Consider the following 8,095-nt stretch of genomic DNA (forward strand, 5'->3'; position numbering starts at 1 on the left):
CTGTTGGTGAACTAGTGGGGATGAGAGACTAGAATCCAATCCAATATGCTCCCATTAGAGGGGTTTTTGGCTGGGTGAGTGGGCAAGTTGATTAGTTGTGAGAAATTGTAGAGGTTGATATTAGTGGTGTTTGCAGGAGCCTGGATAAGGGCCCAGTTAATGTTTACATCTCCAAGGATTATGGTTTCATTACTAATGTTACTGGATAGCCAAGAGAGTATAAGTTCAAGTGTAGAGATATTATCCCCTGGGGGGATATAGAGGGAAGCTATACATATGTGTTTGTGATTATTGATTTGTAGAAGAGTAAGGAGAAGTTCAGCATTGTTAAAATGTGGGATAGGTTTGTTGTAGGGAGAAACTACTAGGGAGGAGGAATATATAAGTGCTACTCCTCCGCCTTTTTTGAGAGGTCTATCCTTTCTTATGATGGAGTAGTTAGGGGGAATTATTTCAGGGTCCTTAATATGAGGTTTTAACCAGGTTTCAGAAATAGTCAAGATGTCAGGTTTATTGTGTATAAGCCAAGCTGAAGGTTTGGGACTTTGTTAACGATACTATGTGGATTTAAGGAAGTGAATAATAAGGATTTAGTAGTGGTGGTTATAGTGGCAGGGCCTGGGTTGGGATGGATGTCACCTGATATGAGAGTACCAATCAGGTGTGGTATATAATAGTTTAGGTGAATAGATAGCAAGGTGGTGAGATTGGGGTTTAATGTGAAATAGAGGGTTTTACTAGTAGTTATGGGAATGGAGATTGTGTGACGGGAGATAAGTTTGTATCGATAAAGAAGGAGGTTGTCTGAGGGGTATAAATAGGGGGAAAATAAGTGAGTATGATTGTAATCGAGGTGAGTTGTGGTGGTTAGTTATGTGAAAGGATTGGAAGGTGAACAGCACTCTTAGGTTCACTTCTTACCTGAGTATCCATGTCCCTCAAAGAGAAGACCAACAGTGGAATGCTATTACACAAACAGTATTTGACTCCAAGACTGCAATCACGGGCTCAGTAGTTAAACTAGTTTCAAGCACTGGGAGTCTCATTAAAGAAATAAAGTGCAGTAAAAGTAGCCATCCCCGGCATTACAGTTACGGTCCAGATAGAGAGAGATTGTAGTGAACCGAGACAAAAAGGATACTGAGTAACATCAGCAAGATGATGAATCACAGCAACTGTTACTCATGGAGAAGAAACGTTTATATTCCTACCTTTAGAAATAATAATAATAAAGGAGATAATATCAGTTCCCCGATGGTGCTGTTAGAAATGTTGCAGAAGTCTTATTCAAAGCAAAAGTAGTTTCTGTGAAGGAAGACACCTCAGCAAAATATGTCCAGGCTTCACAAAAGATTGAAGTTTCAGGCATAGCTGTTATACAGTTTGTAGAAGGTAGCCTGTACTATTCTCTAAAAATCTCATGGAAATTAAAACCAACAGTAAAATATGTCTGTTTTTCAATCAGAGTTGCAATCTGTGGCCCAATACTTATTACAAAATTAAAGTAACATTGTCTTAATCCCCAAAAGTCTCATCAGTGGTTCTTAATATTACCCTTTAACATACTTACCATACATAACTGTTCTCTTTCAATCTGCACAGCAGAGTAGGGAGCTGAGGTGTCATCGGTCCCACCCCTTTCCCAGACAGCCTGCAGTCTGACTGGGAAGGTAGTACTATAGACCGTGGGCCGGATTCAGGAAGGCTTACACTGAGTTCATGAGTAGTGTAAGCCTCCGTGTAAGCCTCCCGATTCAGGAACAGCCCAAATCTCCGTGTAAGAGACAGCTAACACGTCTCTTACATGGACTGGGCGTGGAAATGCTCAATACCTCATTTGCAGCTGAAAGATATGCAAATGAGGTATCTGAGCGATCCACGAAGCAGAAACCAGTCCGTGAAATGGACATGTTAGCTGCAGAAATGTACTCAGCTGACAACTGAGTACATTTCTGCAAAATTAAAAATGGAGCTATGTCAGCTCCAAATAAAGGGTGCATTTGTGTCATTAAGCATGCCAATGTCCAAATATGTGGCCATTGGCATGAAAAAGTGTTGCAAAAATATGTAATATAACTTTTTTTTTTTCACGGGATTTTGAGGTTTAACTGCAGCGCACACCCGCACAAACGGGGTGCGCTACCTAAAACTGAAAACCGAAGCTTATAAGCCCACAATTGTGGGATTTATGTATTACATGTAATGTCAATGGAGGGACTTGCAGACCAAAAACAATATGGCCTCCGTTTAGTGGTTGTCAATGGGGGGAAGCTCCGTGTAAGACATGTAACTAGTCATTACTAGGCAATCCTATGTAAATGAGGGTTACAATACTGAATCACACTGCCACATAGGTAATGAGCACTTTCTGAGTAGTGTAAGAGTTAGAGAAGGGGGAGGAACAGAGTAAGAGGTAGGTGACATCATGGGGGGGAAGGATAGATTCAAATGTACCAGATTGGAGGGCAATGTAAGGTGAAAGATGACAGACAGACTTCAGGGAGGGAGGTGTGTCCCAACAGAACACTAGGAAAGTCAAGAAACTGAAGGCTTACGCTATCCCTACACTCAAAGTTTCTTGATATACGTGCATGCGCGCGTGTGCGCGCGTGTAAGGCAGGCTCAACATATGGGAGCATGTTGCAAACTGTGTACAACGGTTTGCGCGAGCGTGTACGTGTTTAAGGCAGTGTGCGCGCATTTTAACATGAACTGCCTAGTTCATACCGTGTAAGGATGTGTGCGCGCGTGTAACACCGTGTAAGGATGTGTGCGCGCGTTTAAGTGACTGTGAGCATGTTTAAGCTGGTGTGCACATTGCTCCCCCTCAGGAAACAGAGAGGAAACAGGAAACAACTAAATTACATGGAAACTGCCAGAGGATACTGCTGCAGTTAATTGTTTGAAACAATTGGAAGCAGGCAATTATGCAGGCAGACTAGAAGCCCAACCCAGCACTTAAAACACTCCAAAGAGCAGTGCAGGGTGTTTCTCACAAGAGATACTGCAAGAAAGTAAGCTATCAGAATTGAAAACTGAAAAAGCTGAACTCAGAGCAGAAATGCTAGGGGCTGCCATAGCTGTTATAATCAGGCAAAGGCAAATTGCTGAGGGTGGTGTCAATGCAGATGCTGACAGACAACCCAGAGTGAGGAGAAGGAGAAGAGTATACAGGCCCAGGGTCACCTACCATGGGTTACATGAGCTGGAGATAGTAGAGCGCTACAGAGTGGACAGAGACCTTCTGCAGCAGATTGTTGAGCTGTGCAGGCCACATCTCACACACAGAACCAACAGAGGGGAACCCATCCCAGTGGAAACCAAGGTATGTGTTGGCCTAAGAATACTAGCAACAGGTACCTTCCAGAGACCAACTGGTGATATGATGGGGATATCACAGGCATCAGCCTCCAGGGTACTGCACCAGTTCCTGGATGCCATGTCAGCACATGTCGGTGATCATATATATGTCCCTAATGACCGTGAGGTTGTGGCCAGCAATATGCGTCTCTTCCAGCAAATAGCGGGATACCCTGAGGTGCTGGGTGCAATAGACTGCACGCACGTGCGCATCAAAGCACCAGCCGGTGAGCGGGCTAGAGTCTACATTAACCGCAAGGGATACCCCTCCATCAACTGCCAGGTCGTGTGTGATGCCCAGGGCATAATAATGAATGTGTGTGCTGGCTGCCCTGGGAGCTACCACGATTCCCACATCTGGCATCTGACGCAGCTGTACCAATCATTTGCCAGTGGGGACTTCCCACACGGACACCTACTGGGGGATGCAGGTTATGCACTTGAGCCGTGGCTGATGACACCCATCAGAAATGTACACACACCTGAACAGGAATGCCATAATGAGGCACACGCACAAACAAGTAATGTCATAGAGCGTGTGTTTGGGCTGCTCAAGGCACGGTTCCGGTGTCTGGACACATCTGGTGGAGCCTTGCAGTACACACCAACTACATGTACCCAAATGGTCATGATATGTGCTATGCTACACAATATGATCCTGTGGAAACAGCTGCAGCAGGACCAGCACAGGGCTGGGCCTAACATCCCCCCACCATTGCCAAGGCCACCACAGGCAGAGGGTGACTCGGAGGAGGAACAACCTGACCTTGTCCCAGTAGTCAGAAGGAGGCGTGCCCAGTATGCCCTGGCCTTGGCAAAGAGGCAACGCATAGCACATACACTTGGTCAGTAGGAACACTGGGACTGATACCCGCTCTGACTCACTCATATAGTAACAGGGATGCCTAACATGACACAACCTGCTTCCAAGCATGTACAGGGAGTGTAGTATGTGCATCCAACAGAGGCAGCCCTGCAGCACCACCTGAGGCATGAATGCCATGTGTTAAGTAATGTAATACCATGTACCATATGCACACCTGAGGACCCAACTAACATCCACCCACACCAATCATAAACCACAAAAAAAACAAACCTCCCTCATAGGTACCACAAGCGATAGTAACCTAGATGTAATGCTACCCAATGCTAGAAGTATAAATGCGTGCAGTGTAAACACACACAGTATAGAGAATGTAGATATCAGTGCTGTAATAGAAAACAGGGTCAAAGCCCACAGCAGCACCCTGACACTACCAGGTCACACCTCTGTCCTAATAGCAGGAACTGCCCCAGGCCTACTCTGGAAATGTGAGTGTCAAACGAAATATTACTGTCAACCTGGGTGCCCAGGACCCTGATAACCTCTTCTGTGCTTAGAGGATTGCCACCTAGATGGGAACTAGGGGTAACCCTGTTGTTCCCGAAGGGTATGAATATGCATTGTTTAGCATTTAACGTAAGGCCATGGCTCTGGCACCAGTTATCTGTGTCCATGAGACCCTTCTGAAGGATGTCTGTGTCAGATGGGTTTCCAACTATGCTTCCCAGTTTGCAGTCATCTTCAAACTTTGTCAGCCATAATCCTCCTGTGTTTGCTCGTACATCTGAAAAGTAGATGCTGAACAAATGTGGGCCCAGGACTGAGCCCTGTGGGACACCACTTGTGACAGCTCTGGAGTGTGACATGGCACCAGCAACTTTGACCCTGTGTGTTCCGTCACTTAGCCAGTTTGCAACCCATGCTGTGATGTATGGGTTCACAATTAAGCTGGTGATGTTTTCAATGATACCTGAGTGGGGTATTGTGTCGAAAGCCTTTGCCAGGTCAAGGTAGGCTGTGTGGACTGCCTTGCCCACATCAATGGCCTGGGTGACTGTCTTGAAAAAGTCAACCAAGTTTAAAAGGCATGATCTGCCCTTGACAAAGCCAAACTGGATTGGATCCAATGTCTGCAAGTCCCCTATGTCTTCATTTATAATTCCCATTATGATCCTCTCCATAGCTTAGCAGAACAGGCTTGTCAAGCTGATGGGATGGTAGTTTCCGAGGTTGGTGGAGGCACCTCCTTTGTGAAGTGAGTCCACCATTGCCGTATGCCACTCCTTGGGCACATATCCTGAGGTGAGGCTAAGATTAAACAGCTGCCCTAACTGCGGGTGTAATTACTCATTGAGTTCATGGAGCACACAACTGGGGACACCATCTGGTCCCATGGATAAAGTGTTTTCCGCCTTGGATAGAGCAGTTCCCACCCCAGCATTGGAGATGTTTGGGGGGCTACAATCCTCTGGTGTAGATACCCCTCCAGTTGGGGGAGGGGGGTGGAGAAATCTGTACTGAACCTGTCAGCCAATATGTTGGCAATGTCTGTAGGTTCAGTGATATTTACATCATTCCGAACTAATTTTGAGCATATCTGGGAGTTCCCTCCCAGGTTTCAAACATAGGTAAAAAAGGCCTCATGATTGTCCCTTGAGTCCTGAGTGGGTTTACTCTCAAAACTCGCCTCGGATGATTGTATGGGGGAACCCAGTGTTGTACTCACAATGAGCAGGGGTGTCCTCCCTTCTACGGATTTCGCTCTATCTCATAGTAGCTCCTTCCTTGTGTTGTAGAGCTTGTTTATGGCTAGGGTCCACCAGACTGGATGCTTGCCTGTGGTACAAAGAGTCTTTGTTTTGTTTGGGATTGCCTGATCCATGCAGTCCTGGAGGTGCTGGTAGAAGGCATGTGTAAGTGATACAGTGGCTTGGGTAATGGTGTCCGCTGGCTTGGGGGCCTTGAAAGAGACCACACCAGTCCTTAGAAATGTGAAGTCGGCATTTGAGAAGGTCGTCACTGTTTGTTTTCTATCTGGGGTGTGGGTGGGATGTGGACTCCCACTGAGATTAGTCCATGATCTGATCTCACCAATGATGGGTATACTTCTGGTGTTGAACAGTGTGACCCCATGTTCGTGATGATGAGTTCTAGTATGTTGCCTCCACTTGTGGGGATTGGGACCAGTTGTTCCATGGCATTTGAGTGTATGAACTCTTGTAACCTTTGTGTTAGAGTGTTGTGGCTTGATTAGTGATCCCAGTCTATATGTGGATAGTTGGAATCACCCAGTAGGATGGTGTTTGGAGATACATTTATCCCCTTCAGTGTTTGCAGGACAGCTGTGTGAGGTACCTGAGTGTGAGAGGGTGGCATGTAACATGCTACAAACTGCAGAGCAGTCTTGCCTACGGTAACTGGCACCTGGATGGTCTCCGATGCATCGTGTGTTGCCACCAACCATGAGGTGAGGGTGTCCTTGATGAATATGGACACCCACCCTCCTTTCTTGGTGTTGTCCGGATTCTGGTGCCGGAACGCATGATATGAGGTATCACCCGATAGTGCCGGGGTGCTGTCAGAAGCTGTGAACCAGGTTTCAGGCACAGCACAGACATCAATGTGCTACATACTGAGAAGGGCATAGAGTGTGTGCAGCTTGAGGTTGAGACCTCTGGCATTGAGCAGCATTACCCTTAGTGTCCTTCCTTTACTGTGTTCTAGGGTGGTAGGTGTAGAATCTGAATCTTGCAAAAAAAAGGCACAATGGGGGTGGCAAGAGCATCAGCCGAAATCCGGAAGCCCAGGGGTGACAGGTGCAAGCCGTCCCTTGCAAATCAGAGTGGCCTGTCCAGCATGTCATCCCAGGCAGACAGACATTGGAGCCCCTTTGAATGACACCATAGTTTAAGCAAATTATTACAGCTGATCATCTTGTCTCTGTTTATGTGGCATCATACTTGGTGAAGGTAGGATACTGCTCAAGGTCAGGGTCATACCTGCCTGGCCTACATAATCAGAGGGATCCTCTATGTCTCTTTCCATGTAGTCCAGGGAGGTACATCTCAGGTCGTTCACACCAGCATGGATAATGACTGGGTCAGACTTGTACTTGCAGTTGAGTGACCTGAGTGCTTGCATTATGTGGTGGATTCCAGTGCCCGATAGGCAGCTTACTGTGACCTCCTCCATATTCGATCTGGTGAGCAGGACGTCAGTGTGTCTGACTATGGAGTCACCTATGACAAGTGTGTCTGGCAGTGTGTTCGGCCTTAAGGGCTGTGACTGTTTGGCACACCGACTCTGTGGTCAATGTGTTGCATGTGCTGTGCCCTGTGGAGGCAGTTGTGTGAGTGTCTGCTGTGGTAGCCACTGCCGTTTTGGTAGAATTCTGATGAGAGCCTCCGAGTATGTCTCTGTGTGTCTATGTGTATGATCTTACGTTGTGATAGTGCCATGTGAGACTGGATTTGTGATGTGTGTGGTTACCTTCACCTTCTCTCTGGTCTTGCTAGTCCTATGTTGAGAGAGCTCAGCCTCCACTTTGGCTATATAGTTGCATCTCTCACATGTATGTGTGTTTTATGGGAGAAGGAGAGGGTTGTCAGTGTACATGAGGCAAGTGTAACATTGCCTCAATATTCCCAGGTTCACCAGCTGAGCAGGAGAGGACACTAGCAACTGATCCCTAGACATGCTAGAAGGAATAGACAAAACAATGTTGGAATACAGGGAGATATCAAGCCCCCCCAAACCACATCATAGTGCTTGACTGACAATACCTACACATACACCAGTGTTTCATAGTGTCATAGTTTACTACTAGGCTATCTGCCCTAGTGCATGTGTAAGCCTAGCCATAGTGATGTGGCTATTGCCACCCCTTATAGTGGTAATAAGTGTACAGAAAAT

The sequence above is a fragment of the Protopterus annectens genome, chromosome 1.part1, assembly GCF_019279795.1.
Source record: "Protopterus annectens isolate FY-2018-M chromosome 1.part1, PAN1.0, whole genome shotgun sequence".
Classification (NCBI taxonomy): Eukaryota; Metazoa; Chordata; order Ceratodontiformes; family Protopteridae; genus Protopterus; species Protopterus annectens.